The sequence below is a fragment of the Anas platyrhynchos genome, chromosome 10 (genome assembly GCF_047663525.1).
Source record: "Anas platyrhynchos isolate ZD024472 breed Pekin duck chromosome 10, IASCAAS_PekinDuck_T2T, whole genome shotgun sequence".
In the NCBI taxonomy this organism is placed as follows: Eukaryota; Metazoa; Chordata; class Aves; order Anseriformes; family Anatidae; genus Anas; species Anas platyrhynchos.
The window spans coordinates 19,666,926-19,693,586 of NC_092596.1; the positions used below are offsets into that span (position 1 = coordinate 19,666,926).

The window sequence follows — 26,661 nt, forward strand, 5'->3', positions numbered from 1 at the left end:
TTAGGTTAGGTGGTTCCTTCTTTATGTCAGACTAGCGCTCTGATCTCAGGGAAAAGAGTTTACTTAGGGATTTTAGGTGTAATGCTGATCTAGCACCATAATATGTGAAGTCTGAGTGAAGATTCATTGTTACAAAGCACAAAATCCACAATGGAATGAACTCCTATGAAGCACCCCAGTGGTCTGCATGGACCAAACTTGACTTCGTTTTATTAAACATTCATGCCCTAGGTATAACTGCCCGCAGCCCATTTTTCAGGATGCTATAATGAAACTGTGTTTAGGCTGTGCTGACAGTGCAGTCCATGTGAAGGTGTGCAGTTTTCTGCTGCATGGAATGAGAACTTGTTGTGTGTAAAGGCATGTGCTACTGTGTTTTCCTATACCTGTCTTAAGGACAGGTGACTTTAGAAAGTATTCCCAGACTGTCTGATGTTTGATTTAGGATTTTCATAGTTTAACTGATTTTTCTTATGCAGGTTTCTGTCCGTACGATTGAATAGAATGACTGGAAGGAGACAAGACACTAATTGGGAGACCTTTTCGTTTCGCAGAATATATTTTAGTAATGTAAAATGAAATGACTGACATAGCACAGAATAGCAAGCTACTCTTGCAGTTTACTAACACTTTAAAATAGTTATTGTTAGAGAATAAAAAATATTTCTCAGTGTTTATCTCATTCCACTTTATCTTTAATAGAATTTGTGATAATAAGAAGAAATTTAGGTCACATGTTTTAAAAACTGACAATCTGCAGATAGGAAGCATACCAGATCACTCATTTTTATTTTCTAAATAGTTCTATAAGATGAATATATCCCTTTTTGTATATCTTTCATTTTAATTTTGACAGTTTGCCTGAAAGAAAGCACATACTGCCCATTAGATTCACTGTACAGAGGATTTATTACTTCAGAGGGTTCTGTTCTGTTCAACTTTGTTGGCATGAGTATCTCAGTTTTGTCAGTAACTTACATTTAAGGAGAATCAACTCCTTGTCTCCTTTTTCCTTCTGTCTTTGAACAGATGAGTCTGCTTAGTCAATGTAGACAATTCACTGAAGCTAATGCTTTTTTATTTCCTATCATCATCTGTTCTTTTCTACTGGTTATATAAAAACTGCAATACTTAATTTAAAATATAGAACTGGTCGTAGCATTTTACCAGGAAAAAAAAAAAATATGGCTTGTGGCATTAGTTATAGCATGCAAGTCTTCAAGCAACACTGGACAGTGTGTTAATGCTACATGTTTCTAAATTTGTCTTTGCTCATGGAGGAATAAAAGTTAAAAACCAAGTAGGAAATCATTTCACATTCTAAAGAGGAGTGCACATTTTGTAGAGAAAATATGTAACTTAAATTTTGTGAGAGATTTACTTGCTATTTACAAATTTAAAATTTTCATATCCTTATTGGGTGAAAAAAATTAATAATTACACACTGTGGAGCTGTATATTGTCATATTTTAGAATACCTGACTGAAGGTTTTTCAAGGGGAAAAAGAGGAGGAGGGAGAGGAAACAGTGTTGTTTTTTCTTCCATGATTTTAAATTTCCTGTGTGACATATTATATCTTACACTTTGTCAAATTACACTTGTCAAGTTGTACAGGATGTGGCAGTACATGATACAACTGAAGCAACACAACATGAGGTATGTCAGTGTCTCAAATAGAAAGTTATAAACAAATGGTTGGATTTTAGAGAATGTTGATGTATTTTTCTTTACCCACAGTAAGGCATGCTGAGTGTTGCCTATTCTGAAGAATTGTGTATGTGTGTATGTATATTGATGATGGAGGTGAACTTAGTCTTGTATGGCTATTTGATGGGTTTAGTAAGCAAAAGCTAGGATTTTGAGAAGCTTTGTGCTAGTTCATTTTAAGAAAAACATCAGTGGAGATCTTTTTCTTTTCTTTCTTCTGGAGTTCTGACCAGTTCAGATTAAATTTCAGTGACATGTATGCATGATCACAAGTTTTTCAGACATGGAACTTTGAAACTAAACCATGTTAGAATCAAGTCTGTAAATCCATCAGTAGTAGACTTTGAATATCTAGGGAAATGAAGTGTACAAACGAGTGTACAAATGGTTTCTTGGTGGTTTCACTTACCATTTCATATTCTGTTGTGCTTGGTATGTATAAAAATACAGTCAGTGTATTCCTTGCAGATCTGGTATCAGATTGACAGAAGGTAGGCACATAAAGTGTTTGTCCCCGGAAATACTTAGCTTCATGTAGTTCATCACATTATTATTCTTGGCTAAGTTTCTTGTAATTTATTGAAACTCAACTTCATTTTCTTTTGTCACTGATTCCCTCTGGAACTGAAAATGATGAGTTGTTCTTCATGGACAACTTCGTGGAAATGTTATCCTTCATTTAATTTATTTGCTTTAATGTTGTGCAACATATAGATATATTTGTATAATACAAAGGAAGAATGCTTTGTACTGGACTTCTTTCGCAAAATTAATTGTTTTAATGAAGTCATTATGTAAATTCAAGGGGAAGGCAGCTTAGTATTTCAAGTAATTTTTTTTTCTTTTCAGCAAGTATGTAAAATTGCTATTAGGTCTGTAATTAAAATGCCAGATGGAACAATAAAACCTTGAAAAGATAGAAAGAGTCAATAATGAAATGCTGCAGAGCTCTGAAAAAACTTCTACCACACTAATAATCATAAAATGTGCATACAGCTGTAGAAATAAGCAGGACATTCTTATGAAGCAAAAACCAACCAACCAACCAACCAACCAAACACCTACATGGATTTATTTCCTTCAAAAATATCCGCTCAGAAATCTGCTAATGCTAGAAAATATTTGACATATTTACTATGATACTTTGTTTCAAGTTTACTATTAAAATATATAGGATATTAATTTTCATATCTAGGTAGATGTGAATAATCCTTGTAAATGCATGTTTTTTTTTCCATTATAGGGTTGATAAAATATTTCTGAGGTACCTTACAGTGGGGCTGTGTCTATTGCAGTTTGAGACCAAATGGCAGTGTGGAAATTAAAATGCATCCATATACCTGAACAATTCAACTATGGATATACACAATTTCACAAATTACATGACTTCCCCCTTCCATTTGGTGGTGCTGTCTAGTCTGCTAATGAGACTTCTGGATGTGTTTGCATTTCTTGGTGATCAGTAGGTGGTTTACATAACTGTGGTTTCTTTCTTTGAGCATGGAAAAACTATTCAGTTTCCCTTCCGCTCTTTGGAAAAAGAGATTTGTTTTAGTAGATGAAATATGGCAAAAGTTTTGTTGAAATTTGGTCTAAAGCTAGCAGCTGCGCTGGCTAGGCCTGACCCATGCTAAGTGCCATAGTGGCAGAGTTTGGTCTATTGAAAAACATCTAACTCAAAGAAAGGTGACTTTCAGAGTGTTTGTAGTTTGATAGATAGGGCCTTTTATTCTGCCTCATTGTATTCAGCTTTCTTTCACAAATCTTTTCATTCCTTGGCTTCCAGATCTGTTTGTGGGAACTGTTATTCACATTCATCTTGGATAACAAGCTTGTTAATGATAAGTGCTAACAATTTTCTCCTGTTAATTTTTAATTTCATTTCTCTTTTAAGTTTTCTCCTGTTAAGTTACAGGTTTTAAAATGAACTCAATTCTTTTATAAAGACTTGTTGCCTCTCTTTCAAGCTCTATTGTGATTTCTGCATGTGCAAGTTGTATATTTTACTTTACCACCAGATACCTCTGGCAAAGCAGATGAAGACTCCAGCCTGAGAACTCCTCCAGATGAGGAGAACCCGATCATATCGGTAAACTCATAAAATGACTGAGTGTAGGTAAGAAGTTCTTTTCCTTACACATATGCAACAGAGATGTTACTAAACTGTAACTGCATAGTATGGATAGAAGAACAGAGGACAGTGTGATATGTTAGTTCAGAATACTCCATGTAAGTGGAAATCCAATTGATTATATATTAGGAATTACACTACAGCTTTACTGTATTTCCAATTCCTCATGGCAGTAGTGGCAGGTGATGACTCTGCTTATATAAAAGTATGTGATATAAACTGGAACATAATTTGGATAACCACCAATGTAGAGAAAGTTCAAAAACTTACTTTATATTGAGCATAGTAGCAGTCCCAAACCTATGGAACTGGGAAATATGAATTGGTGGGATGATGAAGGTGATACAGATTAAATTCTGATTCAGAGGGTAAGGATAATCAGGAGGAATGGGGAATAAGAGGAAAAAATGGGTTGTGATTATAAGGTTGAGGAGAATGGAGGAGGAAGTAGAGATGCATTCACAGCTGAACTTGAGCAAAGCTTCTTATATGAAACAAAATTGGAGAAGTTCTATAATGTTAACTTGCTTTAAAGATATTTGATCAAATTAGCATCAAAGTTCAGGTTCGAGCAATTTAAAAAATTGCTCGAACCTATAAAAGCAAACTTTTATAGCTCTGTATGGAGTCTTGTTAAAAATAAAAGAGGAGGGTTAAGGAGCATTTGTGGTCTGCTTGGTTGAGGGAAAGGCTGTGGATGATGTGGTCTACCTTGACTTCAGCAAGGCTTTTGACACCGTCTCCCACAGCATTCTCCTCAAGAAACTGGCTGCTCTTGGCTTGGACTGGCGCACGCTTCGTTGGGTTAGAAACTGGCTGGATAGCCGGGCCCAAAGAGTTGTGGTGAATGGAGCCAAGTCCAGTTGGAGGCCAGTCACTAGTGGCGTCCCCCAGGGCTCGGTGCTGGGGCCGGTCCTCTTTAACATCTTCATCAATGATCTGGATGACGGCATTGAGTGCACCCTCAGTAAGTTTGCAGATGACACCAAGCTAGGTGCGTGTGTCGATCTGCTTGAGGGTAGGAAGGCTTTGCAGGAGGATCTGGATAGGCTGCACCGATGGGCTGAGGTCAACTGTATGAAGTTCAACAAGGCCAAGTGCCGGGTCCTGCACCTGGGGCGCAATAACCCCAAGCAGAACTACAGGCTGGGAGAGGAATGGTTGGAGAGCTGCCAGGCAGAGAAGGACCTGGGAGTGATGGTGGACAGTCGGCTGAATATGAGCCAGCAGTGTGCTCAGGTGGCCAAGAAGGCCAACGGCATCCTGGCTTGTATCAGAAACAGTGTGACCAGCAGGGCTAGGGAGGTGATCGTCCCGCTGTACTCGGCTCTGGTGAGGCCGCACCTCGAGTACTGTGTTCAGTTTTGGGCCCCTCGCTACAAGAAGGACATCGAGGTGCTTGAGCGGGTCCAAAGAAGGGTGACGAAGCTGGTGAGGGGCCTGGAGAGCAAGTCCTATGAGGAGCGGCTGAAGGAGCTGGGCTTGTTCAGCCTAGAGAAGAGGAGGCTCAGGGGTGACCTTATTGCTCTGTATAAGTACATTAAAGGAGGCTGTAGCGAGGTGGGGGTTGGCCTGTTCTCCCATGTGCCTGGTGACAGGACGAGGGGGAATGGGCTAAAGTTACGCCAGGGGAGTTTTAGGTTAGATGTTAGGAAGAATTTCTTTACTGAAAGGGTTGTGAGGCACTGGAACGGGCTGCCCAGGGAGGTGGTGGAGTCACTATCCTTGGAAGTCTTCAAAAGACGTTTAGATGTAGAGCTTAGGGATATGGTTTAGTGGGGACTGTTAGTATTAGGTTAGAGGTTGGACTCGATGATCTTGAGGTCTCTTCCAACCTAGAAATTCTGTGATTCTGTGATTCTGTAAATAAATACTAAACTAGGGCCAGGTTTTGGGCATTAATACAAAACTAATGCAAATTGCAGGTGAACTAATTAATATTTTTTTCTTCTAATTAATTGTTCAGCAGTTCAGCAGATAAAACATGATAAAACAATTGTTCTTTTCTGTGTGCCTTTTTAACTGTGTTGTGAAAGAAAATGAGCATAGAAGTAAAGTTAAACATGCCTCAGTCTGTTCTGTCTTTGAATCCATTGAACTTGGTGTATTGAAGATTACATCATGAACTCAATTACCACATTTTATTTCCACTGTAATTTTTCTCAATTTAGAGGCTGCTTATTCTATTAAAAGAGAAGACTTGAGCTAATGGTGATTGGTGATCTGCCCTACTGTCTTCTTTTACTGATTTAAATCAAATTTAGTTGTGCCACTGAGGATGTTATTTAATATCTATCACTTCGTTTAGGGTTTTAAGCACTACAGCATCTTTAATTACTGTTATTGAAAGTCTTTCAACTTTGAAAATTGGAAATATATTTCATTAGAGACTACACAACATGGTAATTGGCATATTGTTTGCAATGTATGCACTGTGTTGTTCTTATTTCAGTTTTCTACATTGAAGGTTGTTTGCTGATTTTCAAAAAAAAAGCTTAAAATTAATTCAATTCAGTCTCCATCAAGTAATTTTGCTTGTGGAAGTGAAACTCTAATTTTTCACACTGTGAATTATCAAAGTCTGCTTTGCTCAGAAAGATACACTTGAGATACAGAGCATCATTATTTCTTTTCATTTACTTTAATGAGAACAATATCATTGTTACAAGTCTTGTTTTTTAAAGTATGTTTTCCCATTGAAGTAAGTGTCAGTGTACTAAAAAGTTCTTAAAAAAAAAAAGTGTGACTTTTTTTCCTCCAGTAAATCATTTTACCCAACCCAACTATATTCAGCTATAATCAGTATTTTGGCATCAAATTATGGAAATAAAAATACTAGCAAGACAGTCCTGAATAAACTGCCTCAGAGCTCCTTCATGTCATGACATGCCATATTTCATAGGATAGGACTTTGTGTTTGTTTCACGTCAGCAATTAAAATTGTATATGCTGGCTGATATTTAGTGTTCCACATCGAAAATTCAACATTCCAAGGCTGGTTAAGCACTGGAACAAGTTGCCTACAGAGACCGTGGACTCACTACCATTGGATGATTTGAGTAAGCAACAGGACAATGCTCTGAGCAAACAACTGTGAATTCAGAGTCAATTTATTATTATTACCCTTTCTTTTCTGTCCTAATATACTGTCTCTATCTCAACCCTCAGGCTTCAGTTTTTCTGATTCTCTGCCCCATCCCCGAGAGGAAGGGGGGAGGGTGAGCAAATGGCTCTTGGTGCTTGGTTGTCAGCTGGGTTAAACCACAACAGTCTTGATCATTTTTATCTGCTGAAAAAATACACAATTACATTTTATGAATAATAACTGTTAATCCTGAAAATAATCCACTAAACTTTAATTCACTAATTTGAACTTGTTCAGACACTTTTATCTTCATCTTGCTCAATTAATAATTGAATTTAGTTTTGAAAGGCTGCTGTAATAACAACACTGTACATCCAGATTCTTTGCTGCCAGCACTGACAAACAACAGAGGTGGTGTCAAAGGCTGCCTGCTGTCTCATTCCTCTGGAGGAACAGAACCTCTCTCTGTAGGGTTATTTGATGTCCAATATTTTCAGTTTTTTATCTTTTCTGAGATAACAAGTAACGGTAATTCATGTTATTTGTAACCAGTGCTGTTATGAGAAAAAAAGATTTGTCTGGGTAAAATCACTCACTATTATAAGGCTAAGATGAAGACCTGACACAGTTTGGGTTCAAACTTGTGACTGAAGTTGAGACAAATTCTCTGTTATTAGTTCTTTGAGTGAGTTCTGTTCACATCTTGTAAGATACTTTATATAGAAGTGTAAAACACACAAATATCTTTGGGGGAAAAACAAAACCAAAAACCAACCACCACCACCAAAAAAGACTGCTTTGTCTCCCAGGTACTTTTTCTGTTGATTACCTCTCTTCTGTTTCCATCTGTTTCAAAATTTGTAATATGCAAATTAAAGGGTGGCAGAATAATTTTCTTATGGTTTCTAGTAAAACTTGTGATCATATAACTTGCTACATTTGAGGCTGTTAGGCTGTTGTATAGATCACTTCAGTCCTGAGGCTGGCTTGGAGCTGTCACTGCTTATTAGTGCTGCATACTGCTGCTGTGGCCTCTGATAAATGGCTTTTTTTATTTTTTATTTTTTTTTTTTTCTGTGTTGTGCTGTTGAGGATAAAAGGAAATTCCCTTTGCTATTTTTTATCTTAGAAATTTCTTAGAAATTAGGGGGACAGGTGGAGAATCATTTTATGCCACACAAGGACTCCTGAAATTTTCCCTTTCATGTAGTTTTTTTTAACTGCCTTGTATTGTCTAGAAAAGTTCCTCAGTGAATAATCATTAAGATAAATCAGCCTTAGAAATCATGACTGGAAGAGCAGAGATTTCTAGGTGTTAGGGTGAAGTATGTTATATGCAAGCATCTCTGCTAAAGGTATAGTTCACTTATATCTGGGTAGTTTTTTTTGGTGGAGAGTAATGTAAACTGGTATTTGTTGCTGCCATTTTTCCCTGCATTCTTCCTGTAAAAAGTTAGCAGTGCAGTTGCTGTCTGTGCAGTCTGTCAACACTTTCACCAAAGTCTACACTCCCTCTCTACTGAAAAAGGATCTTTTAACTTCTGATTCTTTGGTTATGAATTGTTTGTATGTACTTACTAACTTGCTAGTAATATTACTGGCTTGAAGGTATTTATTCTGTAAAGATAGCACAGCTGTTCCTGGTTTATCTCTTTTTAACTAATTCAGATTTCTTAGCATAGGATATTCAAGATTGTCCTGAGTGACAGAATGAAAAATACTGAGTGTAATGGAGATAAAAGAGATCTCCAGTAAAGGAGATTGTAAGATAATGCCTTGTTAATTCAACGTTTTTGATTAGACCAAGCTCAGGTAGCTGAATACTCTCTACAATGCTCTGGTTTGTTCAGAAAAGAGAAAAGAGAACCTTTCCATTTCCTATTTCATTCTCTCTTTGAAATATGTACCATCGTATTAATAATCATACCATATTGTGTTGAAACAACAGTTTTAAAATAAACCACTGTTGAATTTTACAGGCAGAAACAGTGCATAGTAAAATAGATATAAGATTAGCACATTTTCTACTTTTGCTGTGCTGAGATTGGATTTTTTTTATTTATTTTAAAAAATTTCATTGCAGATTTACCTGCTTAGACAGTCTGTTTGATCATATTTTATTTAATGGTAATGAAAAATGAGTGCTATTTTCCTTCATTGTCAAAACAAGTTATCTAACCCAGATGAATAGAGAATATGATAATGCAGGTCATGTTTTTACTGCTGGTTATACAAAGTTGCAGGAACTTTAATTTACAGTGTAACTCCATCACACAAAATAGCTACTTGGTAAAGAACACTTTTATTAATTAATTAAAAAAGAAAAATAACAATAATCATCATTTTTCTAGAATGCAAATGAGTTTGATGTCTACCAGTTAATCCTGAAGCTGTTCAAATTACCATGAGTTTTGCAACTGAGTTTGTGGAGTGAGTTGACCCTGATGGTAATTGGTTCAAGGAGACCTCTTGCATCATAGAACTGAATTCTTGCTTCCTAAGAATGTAGTTACAAAGGAGCAGTACCTGTCATGCCGTGAGGAGTCTGTTTGAACTTGATGGCTGTTCTTGGATCAACTTTAAAACAGATTTACATCTTCTTATATGAACTTGCTTTTCCACTAAAAAAGTGTTCATGCATTGGTTTCCCAAAAGGTGCTCTCAGGTAATGTGAAGATGCAAACTATGTAAGTGAGCTGGTATAGGTGTAACCATTTCTACAGTCCTTCACCGGTAAATCTAGCTTCAATCTTTTTTTTTTTTTTTTTTTTTTTCCTTTTTTCCTGATGAGAAAGAAAAGGTACTCATTGAATACCTATTGAAAATATCCCCATGATTTTGCCGTTCACAAACAATTGTAACGACATTATGGCTGAATGGCTGACATTCATATTAATGATGGAGAGTGGTGGAAGTCATGGTGTTTGAGAATTACTTCAAGCTGTATCTGCTTGAATTGAGCTGATTGTATTTATAATGGCAGAATATTACTGTCTTTTAGTTTAAATGGAAAAGGGTTATATAGGGGATCCAATTCATGTTGGAGGGTTTCATGAATAAATGATTACTGTTACCTTTATCTACGTGCCTGGTAGCTTTTAATTAAAATTGCATCATACTGCTATTTTCATAATTTACAGTGTAGAAATCAAATATCAATAGGTAGTAAGGTGAATAACACATTTCTGCATTTCACCAATACAGTGTAGAGCCACTGCTCTTTTGAGCTGCTGTGTAAGAGACTGTGAATGTCAGGGTTCAGCAGTTCAGTAGGCAATTTAATGTAAGGCATATATCTGCCAAAAATACATGCTATGGTAGAAACAGAAAGGAACCAAACTGTTGAATGAAGCAGATGTATCAGAATCTTTCCGGACTGTTGCAAAAAAGCTGACAGCAGCAGTTGTAGTGAAAGATTAATGCAACCAATACCCAAGATTAATAAAGGGTGTGCTTACAAGATGTTAACTTATTGCATAGGATTTGGTTTTTGATGTAGCACTCCCAAAGAAGTGCAACTACATAATTTAAATATATGGTTCCCATGACTGAATTATTAAAAGAGGAAAACTTAATGTCATTATTTTGTACCTTTTGTGGAAGAAAAAACATTAAATCAATTTTCAACAATCAAAATAGCTTGTTGGAAGAACCTAAGAATTTAAGAAAGCAAGACAGAGATGGTTAGAATCATGGGAAATAATTTCTTTGGTGTTTTCTAAGAGCTGTGTCACAGATGTCATGGTGGATTGGCACTGCAATATTTTTCTGCTGTCTCTTAACACGGTCACTTAGAAAGCAAGTCAGTTCAGAGAAAATTATTTCTAATTATGCAGACATATAAAATTTTAGAGTGGGGCACAGGGATTTAGCCATGTGACACCCATTAAAGTGAATGGAACCCATGCAGCTAAAACACTCTTCACTTTTATGAAAAAGATATCCCAGAGAGTTTACATAAAGGCATAATTGTCTATCACACAGGTAGACTTTAAACCATGGCTGGTATGTGTACAAGTAACCTAGCAGGAGAGATGAACATTTTAGGGTAGTGATTTTTTTTTTTGAGATTTGTGGAAAACCACATTTCAGGTACTTGAAAACTAATTTTTCCAATGCTTTCAGGTAATTAGCAAATTGAGCATATTAATGATTTGAATAGTCCTGCTGCTGTTTCTCGTGGCAGCAAGTGCTGTAGGCACTCAGCATCTCCATAACGGATGTGAACAGTAAGCTGTGAGGTTAAGCAGCATTCTGCTTGACAGTGCCTTTCATCTCTACTGAATGTGATGCCCCTGTTCACATGCTCTCCCCATAATGGTGTTTCTTTCTCTACTGTTACAGACAATCTGAGAATTTAAAGCCGGAGTAGGGTAGATCTCAGTCTCTGGAACCCTATATCACAAGACACAGAAATGTCTTAAACTGTAAGTGGAAGGTGTAAATATCTGAAAAGGTCAGCAGGTTTATTAAAATGATTTGTTGCTTTTATTTTGTTTAAGTACTTGATGGCTTGCTTTTGCACTAAAAACATTTTAGAAGTGAATTATGTAGCTGCTGATATATGCAAGTGAGGGGAAGGAGAATAATAACTAAGGCTGTTGAATTTTTGACTCAGGCATCCAACATCCATCACTAATTCTTACCAGAATTAGCAGAAAACAACAAAAGCAATTAAAAAAGTTAATTTCATGTATGACACACAGCAAATTTAAACTATTTAGTACATATTTAGTATTAATATAGATATATTAAAAATACTATATATAAAGTATAATAAAGCCTCTTGACTTGGGACCTAATGCAATGGAAAAATCAGATAAAAGAAGTTCTTTAACATTTCATTAGAATTCTCCCTATTTGTGTTAAGTATGGTATCCAAAATCAGTACTTGAAATGATTTTTTTGAATTTTATTCATTTTTATTTAATTATTTTATTATCACCACTTTATTGTCATTATTTATTTTTAATATTTTTATTTTATTTAAAATTATGTAAGAGCAATTTCCTGATTTTAAGGAAGTATGATTTTCTTTTACTCCCTGTTTTTAGGAAGCTGGAGAGCTTTAGTAAACAGATGTTGATTAAACCAATAAATAAACTCTACAGGTTTTGTAACATGGACTGAAGCCGGGAATCCAGTGATTGTATTCATTCTTGACTGAGCAAGCTGCATAAGAGAAGGGCACATGCTGAGAAAAGGGAACATGCAGAAGCAGTAATGTAGAAGTACAGCTAATTAGAATTCCTGTAGGCTTTATCAACAGGTCTGCAAAATACAATAATTAAAAATGTCACTTAGATGTTTTTGAAATGAGACAAACTAGCTTAAAATTACCCAGTTGAAAATTATTGCTTAAAGTCTTATATATATGTATGTATGTATATATATATAATTATATACATACAACATATCTGGTACAGCAGTAATTTTTGTGATTACTACAATCAAAGCTAACACTAAGTTTATTTTTCTGTAAAATGTACCATGCATATGTTTCTACCAACTAATACTAAAATGAAGCTGGATTGGCAGAAAAATACTCGATCTTGGTACAGCTGAAATGTGTGTATTTACCTGTGGGAAATAGGTTTCTAGGTAGGAGAGAAATTGGCAGTAATCAGTAGATTTGCATAAAGACTGCTTGATATTTATGTGTGGTAAATATTCTGGGAAGATGTAGTTAATTGAGTCATTTTAAAATGAAGTTGGTAGTGGTAGACAAAGTCTAATAACAGCTGAAGGTCTGAAAGCAGGAAATTGAGGGTTTAAGCTTGACATTCCACCTGCAAATTATTTTGTTGAAATGAAAGATGGAAAAAAAATACACTCAATACACTCTAGTTGACAGGACGATGTGTCAGTGCCTTTATTAAATCTTTGCTGTAGGTAAGGATGGGGAGTGTGTTCCCAACCTGCAAAGCATTTTTAAAATGGTATCCTTTTAGACTCTTACTGTAGAACAATGTAGCTAGTTTTTTTTTTTTTTTTTTTAATTTTATTTATTTATTTATTTATTTTGTATCTGTGTTTGTTTGGTAGCTGAGGATAAACGGGAAGGACAAGTGTCACTTGGTAGTGCTTTCCAAAATAGTGACATGGTGGTGGATTAAAAGTATTACTTAATCTACCGATTATTATGAAAATACATGTATGAGGTTATGTTTATGGATTTGAATATGAATATGTAGAAAAGGAAGAAACTTTGAAGCAATATTACTTGTAACAGAGAGTGTTTTCTTCTGATATGTGCTCTCTGGATTGATATGAATCTCTGATATGAACTCTCTGGATTTTTTTTTTTATTACTTTTGGTAGTTCTTGCTGTACTTCAGATGAAGCAGGCCTACTTAGAAAAGATATTAAGAAAAGTCTTCTCTTGGGGAATCTTTTTTCTTCGATTCTTGTATCAGTCTTTCAGGAGGCATTATTAGGCTATCAACCTAATAACCTCTGTATAGGGAAGTGGCTGCCCAGCTCCCCGCGATCAGGCTGCGGCAGAGGTACCCTGAAGCTCTGGGGCTGCGCTGCCATCTGCTGGGGAGAAGCCAGAGCTTGGAAGAAGCACCGAGAAATCTCACCGTCCAATAGTGGGTTGCTTTTGCTAATCTAATTCTATTAAAATTGTTAATTGCAGGAAAATATAAATGACTGTTTTTTACTTGAAAGCAAAATTCAGAAGAAAAATTTATTTCCTTTCCACAAGTACACATTGAGAAAGATTAGGCAGACTTCTTGGAAATGGTATTTCTGTATTATTTCCCGCTGCATTCTTTTCCTTAAACTTTTTTACAAGATGTCAAGAGGAACATCATGGAGGGAGGGAGATCTAGCCTATCGCAGATGAACTGTCAGATGCTGAAACATAAGGTGCCTCTTTCTTCTGGGATTCATCTATGTTGCATCTACAAAAGAAATGAAAATCATAGTATTTCATAGGGTCATAGGCTTCTTCAGGTGGAAGGAGCCTTGGGAGGTGCCTAATCTACTGTCCATCTCAGAGGGGTGTCAGCTGTTCATGCAGGCTGGGTGGCTTTGGGCTTTGGCCAGCTGGGTCTTGAAAACCTTCACGGGTGGAGATGCTGTAGCTATTCATTTGGCAACCTGTGATGCTGAATTATCTTCAGAGTGAATTAAGAAACATTTTTTATCCATCCATTCATTTGGAATATGGAACTGGTTTATATTTTATTCTGAAGTAATTTGTGTGATGTTTGTCAGTGGATGTTTACACACAGTCACTTAACCTCTTTGGCACCTTATAAAAACAGATGTGACACTTAAATCAGCATTCATCTTCCATGTGACTACAAAGAAGGCACTAACTAATGCTTGGAAAACAGTGTAGATGAGCTGTACACAATAATTAATTCTAAGAATGAAATTAGCAATTTTTTTCCCAAAATACTTGAGTATTCTTGTTTCACCATGTGGCGAATAAGCTGTTTGAGTAATTACACTTCCTGTTTTCATGTATTTTGAAATACGATATGGACACAGATATCTTTAATTATTTTTTTCTTTATTGTACGTGTAATGAGGATTTTGTATAATTTGATGTCAGTGGTAAGATATTCCAACTATTTAGGGTATAGTTAGCCTTAAATTTACCTCTGAGCTAGTAGAAAATTAGGCAATCCATCTGGTAATTAATGAATACTTGTATAGTTGCAAAAATCATTAACCTTTGTCCTTCATGTGCGTGTTTGTGTATTCATCCTCTGAGATGGTGCATTGGTCTAGTTGAACTGATTGCTATTTATTAGTAGGAATGATTATTCTTGTGATTAAATCTTAGTTACTGCTTCAAACTTATATTTTTGGAAGTGTTGAAAATTCTTGCATCAAGAATGGATATCAAACTTTTACTATTGCTGAAAACAGTTGTTTCCTTTTAAAACTGAATATTGTCTCATTGGGTTAATGATTCATGAGGTGTAAGAGAAATATTTTTTCAACAGCAAAAGAAATGAAAGATAGTCTAGAGGTATTACTGAGGTCTAGAAATACCATAGAAGTTGCTTTTAAAGAAAACATATTATTACTTTTTATGAACTGTTGGTAAAATTTAAAAATATATTCATCTGTTTACTTCTTACTATCATCTCTAAACAAAAACAATCTTATTCTTCCTTGCCTTGAGCTTAAGTTTCTGGCTTTTGCTGTGCTCAAAACAAATTCTGCCTTAGTTTTAACACTTAGAAAGAAAACTTGATTTTTAAAGAGTTTGTGGCAGGATTGGCTGTATTGAAATACAAGAAAGGGGGAATAAACTGAAAATGACTACCTCAAGCTGTGAGAAGTTTGTTTTATGGAATTGTCAGAAACATTCATGTAACTGACCTCTAACCCCAAAATTGCTTAAAGCAACCCTAATCAGATTCCTACCCCATTTCTTCTGAACATGTGTGTTTATGGTTGGGAGTGGGTAGTAAATTTCTGGATAGAATGCAAAGTGTAGGCAAAAGCTGTGTTTTAGTGTTCTCTGTTGTATGGATGCTGTGGTTTAAGTATGGAAAACAATAGGAACAAGTTTAGAATAGTGAGGTAAGAGCTATGACTTGCCTGTGATCTTTAAATAAACACCAAGTCCACTCTACTTCAGTGAAGAAATGTACATGTATAATAGGTTTTGGTGAAAGCTGAAACTACACAGAATGTAATAGAGGAACACGCTTTCATCAGTAAAGGTCATGGAACTGCGGGATCAGATAGATGAGTCATGCTTGTGAAGGATTCCTCATTATCAGCAAACTAAAAAGCAAGCATTGGAGAGCATCCAAGAGGTGTAACTTTACTCAGATTAATTCAGAGGTTTGATCTTTGGCCTGTCTTTTAAATAAATTCCATCTGGATTATGATACTTCCAGGTTCTGTTGTGTAACAGATCTAAATAAAACCAAATTTTAAATCAGTTAGAGCATTAGGATTATTATAACATTAATATTCTAAAGAAAAAGATGGGTGTGTACACAGCTGGCATGTTGTAGAAAAATAGAATTTTTCTCTTAAGAGAGTATAGTATCTCTTTATTTCACAGACTTTTCTTATCTAATGTACCTTTTGAAAAAAGGCTGCTCTTGAAGTACTGTCCCTGGATGATACTGTTGTTGGTATTAGTTGACTGACAAATCTAGGAGTGGCTCTAGTTATTAGTTAACTTTTTCTAATAATAATAATAATAAAAAAGTTATTTTTTTATGAGAAAAGTATGTTTATTTCATCTCTTATTACAATGTTAGAGGTTCAAGTGCAGGTTGTGTTGTAAATAGAACTTAAAAGTAATTCTGATAGAACTGCATTTGCAAAAGATTTATGTTTTCCTTTGAAGTCTAGGGAGTCATTTATCATAATTATTTTTGATGTATTCTGTGTTCCAGAGAAGAGAGAAGTTTATTTTTTTCAGAGAATAGTTTCTTTTCAATATGTATGCAGATCTTAAAGGATGACTGTGCTGTAATTGACACTGTCGTAAGGAGAGGTTTCTTACAGAATGTCAGCAATCTCTGGAAGGAATAGCTTATGTGTAGATTAACACCCTGAAAGAAATACATTTTCTATACATAACTCTTATCAGAAACTGAGTAAATTTTACTGCTGTCTTTCCAAGTCAAAACTGGCAGTAACACAGCTTCATTGTGCTGCGTGCACAATATATACAGTATATTTTCTGTCTGGATATAATAGTCAAGCTAAATTTTTGAAACAACATATCCATAGAATATGTAGTCTACCATCGTGTCAAAACACTACCTGGAAAATTGTCTATATATGTAATAAATTCTGAAAACAACAACAACAAAAACCACTGCATATATAAAAAGATCTATATCTATTACATCTTTCATATGTAGAAGTGGGACTCTGATTCTGCAGTTGTTTGAACTGCATCTTTTTTTTTCTTTTTTTTTTTTTTTTAAAAAAATGTAAAGTAAAATAAGTAAAATAAATGTATGCGAACAGATACTTGAGGTATATTTGACAGATAAAAATAGCATTTAGAAAGAGAATCAACTGTTAACCAAGAATTGTGTGACTTTAATGTTGGTCTTCCATTCCTGGCACCCCACTTCTCAGAGCTTTATCTGTAAAACTTCATCCTTTACAGGAAAAGAGCTCTGAGAATGTTTGTGTAGCTTTGAAATCTTCTCTGAGTTTGCTTAACACAGAAAACATCAGACCCTTTATGTTTTCTGAAGTATAAATAGATGAGTGAACTGTTTTTTTTTTTTTTTTTTTTTATGTTTACAATAACATTTCAAGCATAGAAAGCTTATAAATCATTTCAGAATTGTCGCTGGCAGATATGTCCACTCCTTGCTTTATACTAGAATAAGAATATTTTAAGGTACAAGTTCTCAGGTATCTTTACAGAAAGTGCCCTTCCTTAAGGCACCATTCTCATCCATTCCAAAATTCAAATAATGTGGTTCTGGTGTGTTTGTTACAAACAGCTTTAATCAGGCTGCTGAGGTTTTTCCACTTCTTAAATTGTTGGTAAAGTCAGGGCTCACTGATTCCTTGGTTAAGCTATAACTGAGACTTCTGTCAATATTTTTCCGTAACTCTACCGCAGGTCTTCAATACACTGTACTCAATTTAAAAGTGATGTTATGAGTGTTGCAATACCATGATGTAAAAGATACTGCCTTTATTATACATGTAGAGAATTTTCATGATAGCTGACTAGTATCAAAAACTTTAAAACTCTCCCAGTCTGAGAACTTGTTACATTTTAGAAAAGTACAGAAAAAGCCCTGTTGTATTCTAAATTCAAATTGTGCAAATGAAGTGCTGAGAGTCATAAGCTGGCATTATAAGCAACAGAGCGTTTCCAATGTTAGTTACAGCAATAGGGAATTAGAAATGTTGGGCTAATGCAGTAAAGTTGCACTTATAGCTCTTGGAACAGTATGCCAGGTATTAAGAGTTAAATGTGCTAGCACAATGCACAGTAAGAAATATTTTTCCCAAATTAATGTTTTGTTTTGTTTTTTTTTTTAAATAAAAATGAAAAATTTGCAAAATTTGCAAAAAGTAGGGAGGGTGGTTATTATTTTTAAAGCTCTATATCCATATAATGATTCATACTGGATGCCTAGATGATACTTTTAGGAAAGGCTAACAAAAGAACAAACAAAAAGCAAAATCACTTATTTAAATAGTCTACTTTATGATTTATGCTTGACATTCAGTGTAAGAAAAGTCAAGTTCTTATTAAATCTTTTGATTTATTGATAAGCAAACAGCATATTTCTAACTAATATGCTGAATGAAGAAATATCAAAGGCAAAAAATACTCTGTATAATGACAGTTTTTTACACAGAATTTATTATACACACATCCCACAAAGACAGCTTTTAAATTGTAGTCAAAACGGTTCTGCATCAGGAAAAAAAAAAGAACAAAAATAGCCTCATTCATCATCTGGTGGTTTCATGGTAAGAGGTGATCAAGGCCTAGTGAAATATTGTAATCTCTTTGATAAGATTTTTTTCCTCCAGAACTCTCAGAGAGTGGAGGAAATGTCAGCTGCCCTGCAGTTTCAGAATGAAGAAGTGATTTCAAATACTTACAGCTTTAAATACTTAGACATACTGCTTTTAATCAGACTTTTTATGAACTATCTATTGGAATGGTTGTTCAGAAAACAAGTAAGACGAACTTCTCTGAAGCACTTGTAAGAATCTTTTCCATGGACTCCTGTTAGAAGGTTAATACAGACAGTTGTTATGATAAAGGTACCAAATATGCAGAATGATCAATCTCTGCACCTTGTACATAGGTAAAGGTGATACCCCTGTTTTGTTACAATAATATTTCTAACCCAGAAAAGGGTTTTCCGTTTGTAATCCATTTGTAGAATTAATTCCTCTCCTAATGTGTTTATATTCCTACTATGTCAGCTATCAAAGTACTGGACAGCTTTGACAGTATCCTTGTTTTTCGTGTTTGGCTTTTATGTTTTTAGACTTCTGAATTATTCTGCATTATCTGAAATAATGATTTCTTTTGGCATTGATAAAGTGAAAAAGGTATAAAAATCAGTTCTTCTGTTCTATTCATTTCTATATATATCAATTTAGATGTAATATTTTTCGCCCAGGACTGTGCTTCTATGCTCCCTTGCCTTTACATTTTAGCAAGTATGCAGGTATTTTCCTCTGAAGAAAGAAAATATGGAGCTAGTGTTACGTGCTTAAGAAGGCAAGGATGCCGTGAATTGTACTTCTGAGTCCTTTTTTTTTTTTTTTTCCGATTAAATAGTTTACAAGGCAACATACACTTACCTATGTTGGCTGTAATACTACTTAATGTAATGATGTGTTTGAATTTATTTCCATCAATTCTTCAGAGACAGACTCACTTCAATATAGAAAATCTGTTCATCTTCTGCTTTATATTATGAATGAGAAAATAATACTGTCCAGTAACATGAAATTATCATGCTAGTTATTACTCTTCTTTGAAGAACAAGAAGGGTTAAATAAGCTCTATTAGATCTTAAATTGTCAATTATCTGTATTTTATTCTGTGATTAAAAATTAAAAGATCTCTGCATCCTTTTGGGGGGAGGCAATGTTAATTTTTATGTTGAAAGCACATTCTTTCTGTTGGCATTAGAAAAATGTGCAAAATTCATTATCAAAATTATGTGCAGAGCTCTTCTAGATGTTTCTGTCTGTATATTATGTCTGAATCTCTGATGAAGTTTGGATGCATGAAAATATAGTTCTTCATTAGACAGTTTTCTTAAGAAGTAGCATATGATGATGGATGAGATACTGTAAAACTATAGATCTTTGTCATTTTGAAGCTTCTCTGCTGTGTGATATTGAGATATCATTGTCAGAATTAAGTACAGAGTCCTGAAAATAGAGAGTCCTCCCTGCATCTTTAACCTAATGAAATGTTTGATATGGGACATATGGCAATAAAGGCAAAAGAGATGTTCAGAAGCCCCTGAAACAATGTAGCCTATAATAAAATAACTTTATTCTGTAACTTGTCCAGTTGCTCCTGTTGCTTCTGTTGCTTCTGTTTCTGCAGTCAGAGCCACAGTATGAGTGGACAGAGTACTGGGATAAGTCCTCTTCTGTAAGATAGGTCCTTAAAAGTTTTGCCTACCTTATAGGGGAATTTACTTCGAAACAACTGTTTAAAAATTATAATCATTTTACTATACTGAAATCTGTCTATGCCCATTAACAATGAGTAAAGAAAATAGTAATGATGTAATGGTTAATGTACATTCATACTCTGAACAAAGCATAGTTTACAAACAAGAACAAAAAAGTCAATTCTACAACTGAAAACACAATAGTTGATTGTAGCTCTCTAATTATTATAATAGCAGGATCACTTTATTTTGGCACTTAAAAATGGCGTTAGGTTAAATTTGTTAAGTAGGTTGTCATCTCAGGTGTGAAGGAGACATTAAATTAGGTTGCTGGGATAATTGACCTTGTTGGCTCGGCAGCCAAACTTGAATGTGTGGAGTGGCACCTTCATTTCATTTTAGAAGTAAGGCTTTGGTTACTTTTGAGTTATTACTTTTTTTTCTGTATTGTTCTGAATTGTTCAATAAATAAAAGCTTGGATTTGGTGTATATAATCCATAATGTGTTGAAGTAAGATTGCTAACCAAATAAAAGCCAGATCAGTTTGTTTTGCTGTGTGCATAGAGCAGAATGGTTGCCTGTATTATAAAATAGAAATCATGCTTGAATGAACAGTGTTTAATATCATTAGAAAAGTTAGGCATTTGATCCTGCATGTCTGAAGAGTTTTTTCTTATTTATTTAATTAAACCTTTTAATATGCTTTGATATGTGATTAATGCTGTTGTCATCAATGAATATGAAGTTTATTACTTTCCTCTTGTAGCAATTGAGTTGTGTGTAACTCACTGCTCCACCTTTTATTGGAAAATAGATATAGGAAATTTCCATTAATCTCATCTTTCTGGCTGTAGTCTACTTCTTAGAGCGAATAGTCATCAGTTGAGATGGTACTTAAAAAAAAAAAAAAAAAAAAAAAGACGAAATTTAATTTGCCTTGTAGCTTGGTTGCAAAATGTGTGTGGAATCATGAAAATATGTGTTCTGGATTATAAATTCAACAGTGAAAAAATTATCAGATTTGTAATTACAGTGTAAATAGTTTTATATGTATACATATATATATATATATAAGTATATATATATATATATATAGTTGTGCTACTCTATTTATTTCCTGTTTCTTCACAGTTACTGTTTAATAAATAGGTATGGCTTGGTTTTGTCTATTGAGCAAATACTGCTCTGTTTGGATGCCATCATAACTGAAGAGTAACTTTGCCCATTCTTTGTATAAACAGAAGTGTTTTTGTGGCATAGAGCTGAATAACAAAAACAGATGTACCTGCCTAGTATAGTATTGCTTTTGAAAGCATTGTTCACCTGCTTCTTTGTTGCAAAAGAATATTAAGTAAATATGCTTAATTTTAATTACCAACTTTAACAAATGGAATTGTTTAAACACTGTGATTCTAGGTTGATTTATTTGCTTTCTTTCTCTTTGTTTAAAGCTCATTTGTTGTACATTCAAAACCCAAAATACAGTCTCATGGTTTTGTAATAAGCAATATATAGTTAAATAAGTTTCAGCATAGTTGGTTGCACGCTGGAACAGGCTCCCCAGGGAAGTGGTCACTGAACCGAGCCTGTCTGAATTTAAGAAGAGATTGGACTGTGCACTTAGTCACATGGTCTGAACTTGGGTAGACCTGTGCGGTGTCAAGAGTTGGACTTGATGATCTTTAAGGGTCCCTTCCAACTATGGATATTCTATGATTCAATGATAGTATTAACAGCCTTGAATAATATCCCATTTTCCTGAAGCACCCCTTTTGTTGTGATGGTCTGATGAAGAGCTATTCTATGTGTGTCTATATCTATCAACTTGTCTATATACACACATACATATATATTTGTAGATGCAGAAGCTACTGACTTCCTCTTGAAGCTTTGTAAGGGAAAGTGAGCAGTCTGAGGGTGCACCATGTCATACTGATGATTTCTGAGTGTCCTACAAGTAAGAGAACAAGGGGATGCTGTAAAATATGAGTCCAGTCATTACCTTAATTATGAATCAGCAAGTAGACTGTACTAATTGCAGATAGAATTTTTTGAGGTACTCCAAAGAAAATATTTTATTTGTGAAATTTTTGAGGAGACAGCCTGAGCTCAAATAAAGGAATAACTAGAAGACTTTAATTCAGATGTATGAATGTTTTATGCAGACTGTGTGCACAGTATGCTATCTGGCTACTGTTCAGTGGAATTGAATAGCCTATAAAAATCAAGGTTCCTTAACTCAGTGTGGGACCAGCAAGAGAGCTCAAGAAGAAATAAGAAAATGAAGCATGAATTCACTGGCAAAGCCCAGGTTAATCTATTTTTTTTTCTTTCTTTCTGTAGAAGCAAATGTGTTCTGATTTCTAAAAGAGAAGAAAGCTATTTTAAGTTTTTGAAATAATGTGATCAAAAAATGTGATTTTAAGTTTTTGAAATAATGAATAGCAAGTTCACAAGATAATAATGTCAAATAAAAATCGGATACAAATCAACATCAGGTGAAAATTACTCATCTTAATTGACTGTCTACCATTGAACTAAAACCCTAAACCAGTTTTCATACCCTTTTCTGACAGTTCTTATTACTGATTACAATTATGTTGACTAGTTGTAGTGCTCATTACATGCAGAGTTGAAATCTGTTGTAAGTGAGCATTCTCTGATGCTCAGCACCTTAGGTCACAAATTTACTACTTTTCTAGCTGAAGTATATTATCTTAGTCACATAACAAATCTCCCATTTCAGGCTTGTTTACAGGAGGGAAGGAATTCAAGGTGATCAATCTTTATTTGGCAAATAATTTCAACATTTAACTCTCCATCAACCTGATGCTTACACAAGTGGGAATTTACTTCCTCAAAGCAGTTAAATTGCTATTTTTCTTAGAATATTATGATTTGTTACTGATCTATCTCACAGATTATTTTAATAGATATTTTTAGTATGGATATAGTATAGAAAACGTAGCGTTGTGCAAATATTATACAAACAATTTTTTAGGATTCTCTTTCAAGAGAAGTAATTTTCTTAAGATTTATTTTAAAAAAGTGTATGATATTTTATGCAAATAAAGGTTCAGACCCTTAAAATGGTCCTGGTTTTAAGTTCAGCATGAACAGTTCTAACAAAATGTTTTAAAAGAAATTGTTGTTGTTGTTGTCTGGACAATAATAGTAAGATGTATTATAATAGCAATGGAGTTTGTGTTTTCAGAATGTTGCTCAACATGGAAGAAATGCTTACAGTCAATATACCTGTGTTTGGGTTGAGACTGTGAATTTGTATGAAATGAGTTATTTAATCTTGCTGTTCATTAAACAGCTACTCTGTTTTTGTTTTTATAATTTGGTAGTGTTTTACTTTGCAATTGTATGTACCACATTGTACCTGTGATAAATGTACATTGTGATTCAAAACCTTTTTCTTGCAAAGTGAAAAAAATATACTTCAGAAAAGCTTTTTAAGTATTTTTTTTGTCTGCCATAAAACATTTTAAGAGCATTAGAACACATTACTAGTTTTTTGATTTATAAACCTCTAAAATACTTACATATTTTTATTCATAAAGCTTTAAATAGCTTTGGACTTACTTTTAAGACTGTTGGATTACATGGCACCCCATTGAGAGAGCTGGGAAGTTAAACTCTAAACTTGCATGAGTTAGGAGAAAAAATATATCTGAAAATAAGTTATTTATGATCTTACTGTTCAGCTTGGTCCAAATGTGGGATTATGATAGAGGCAGGAAAGTAGTGGCTCCTCCTGAAGGACTGATTTTTTGTTAGCAGGCATTTGCTTTTACAATCTTTCACGCATCTCTGCAGTCAAGACAAAAATGACTTTGCTAATCTTAAATATGTCCCTGCTGTGCTGGGAAAGTGACATCATAGAAAAAGGAAGATTTTTTAGCACAGCTGAGTCCTTAAGTTTCTTTCTCCTATCTGACCTATGAGGCTAAACCCTGGCTGTGGCCTATGGGGAATACTGGCCTTTGGGGAGGCAGCAGGATTCATGTTGCCGCTTGCTTGTTGGGGGGTCTACCTGAGCCTTCACCTACATTGCTCCTAGCAGAAGCAGGTGGGACAGGGAGCTTCAATGCTTGGTTTAGTGATGGTTGGACAAATAGTGAAATCTAAAGAAAATTTAAGGCATAGAGGGAGAGCAGGAACTTTAAGCTACCAGCATACCTGTTATTGCTAATATATCATCAAGATTATTTCCCACCCTAATGGAACAAATATTGCAGGCTACTAATTTTTTACAGAACTGGTGAACAATAATAGAAACAGGAATAGAACAATAATTTTTCTTTGAAAAATTCTCCAGAGTACATTATCTCAGATTTATTTTATTAAGGATTGTTTTAAACACAGTTGTATTTTCATGAAATATTTAGATCAATTCTGACACTAGCACCACCATTCTGAGCTATTTTTCAGTATTCAGGGTGAGCTTTCTGCCAATGTGATAAATTTAGAGAGAAGAAAGTACATGATTATCTTTAACAGCTACTACAAAAGAGAATTAACATTTATTAGCAAGTAATACTGGTTGCCAAAGAACAGCCATTGATGGAATGAAGGGTTACAGAGTGGTACACAAAAGCATGTGTTCTTGTTACTGACGTGGTAGAATTACAGTTTTGCTTTGTCAGTTGTTTGGAAAATAAATGGAGGCTAATAATAATAAGAAGAAGAAAAAATAGTGCAACCACTGCTTTTGTCATATTCACACTCCAACCAGCAGCAAGGATGCAATGACAATTATAGGTGGATAGCACTATGATAGAAAAAAGACATTTCTAGAACTGTTCTTGAATATATGTGGAATGGAAGGTATATAAAAGAGATGAAACAGATCAATAAACAGTTCTGCTGTCATTGTCCATGTCTCTTGTATACCCTTTCACTGGGTTACAGATGGTATATAATGCAATGGTTAGGCTGGACCCATTAGATCTTTGCTTTGGATTGTTTTGTCACAAGCATCATATAAAACCACTGCTGAATGTTTTGAGTTCTGTGAAAAACAGGATGTGAACAGAGTACTATTTTGTAAGGAACAAAACTAGGTATATTAAAATGTGTTGGGTTTATATGGATAAATTGTGAAATCAGAAGGAAATGATACTATTTAGTAAAACAAACAAGCAAAAATTAATCTGTTATGTTTTGTTGATTTTTGAAGAAGGTATTTTGTTAATGCTTCAAGCTTCAAATGAGAATATAGAAGCCAACAGTCCTATTCCCAAACCTTATTTCTCTGCTCTGCTGCTGTTAGTTGGATACACAGTACTGGATTTTATAGGTGATAGTTCTGACCCAGCAGGGCCATTCTGATCTTTTGTGATAATGTGAGCGGGATGATGGCAGGCTGTATAGGGAGCACTGTAGGGAAAGTTACCCTGCTGCTTACCTTCAGTCATAGAATAGAAAGTGAAGGAAAATCTGAAAGAAACCCCCAGACCCTAAATTGTTTGCTACCAAAATAATAATAATAATAATAATAATAATAATAATAATGTTCTGTGGAATGTTATTTTTGCTGAGTTCTTTTGTTTGTTAGACAGATGAAATGCTGTCATCTCCCAAATAGTACTAAATAATACAACAAGTTTAAACCTTTTGTTCAGAAGATGTTAGGGTGATAGTGTTGTTCCTGTTATCCTTCTTAAAATAGAATGCACGTAGGTAAGGTAAGTCTGTAGTTAAAATTCTGTTTATAACAGTCACAGTGCTGCAGGTGAATAGGTTAACAGAGAGCAACTGTAATAACTTATGCACATCTTTGCCTCTGTGACATAGACCAAAATGATGTGCAGGAAGTGCCAACTGATGGCTACATGAGTAAACATCCAAAAAAAAAAAAAAATCATAAGCCAGTTATGAGAAACATAGGATGGTCTTACAGGGATTATTACCTTGTTCACTGTATATGGTTTGGAATTAATCCCACTGGACTCCTAGATGCCTCTGGGTGCTGCTATTATCCCTATTATGGTTAATCAGTATGATACTGATACTGTACTGTGTCATCAGACTTTAAATTTCACTCTCTGTATGGTATAAAGAAAGCCAGCTGTCCCCCCAAGGATAAAAGATAAAGAGGAATTGCTCTGAAGAATTTAGCACATGAGATCAGATTCTGAGAATATGATGCTGTGATACAAGAGAAATATTAGGAATGCTTCTAGAAGATAAGGGGGACAAATTCAGAATGACCCAGGAAAGGTGGTATAATGGGTATCAGAGACACTGACAATTATTCTGCTAACTTTGATAATTTTGGTACTCCCTAAATGATTGGGACAGTCTTTTTTGTCACATATGTCTAGTCAAAGAAATGTCCAATAGAACTTTCATTATTGGCTGTGTTATCTCTGAATTTACTACTTTTTGAATTAAAATATTTAAATTATAGAAAATAAATATATTTAAGCAATATTACTGTAGAAATTATGGAATAAAATGGTTGGTTGGTTCTAGAGTAGGCAAGAGGTAGATCCAATGCAGTCAATACAACTGAACTATAATAAAACCTGTATAGGAATCAGAACTTTTACTGCTGAGTTTTCTTCAGGCATAACTAGGAATATTTTGCGAACCAGAATG

At 34.7% G+C, this 26,661-nt stretch overlaps 1 long non-coding RNA gene across 2 annotated transcripts in view; it reads left to right on the forward strand.

The window, feature by feature from the left end:
- Positions 1–26,661, forward strand: part of LOC140003357 (uncharacterized) — a 45,006-nt gene that overhangs the window by 11,749 nt on the left and 6,596 nt on the right. The window contains exon 2 of one of the 2 annotated variants that reach the window (XR_011811850.1): positions 3,727–3,824. The exons of the other annotated variant lie outside the window; for it this stretch is intronic. This is a non-coding gene — a long non-coding RNA (uncharacterized lncRNA). The remainder of the gene's footprint in view (positions 1–3,726; positions 3,825–26,661) is intronic. 2 annotated transcript variants of the gene reach the window in all.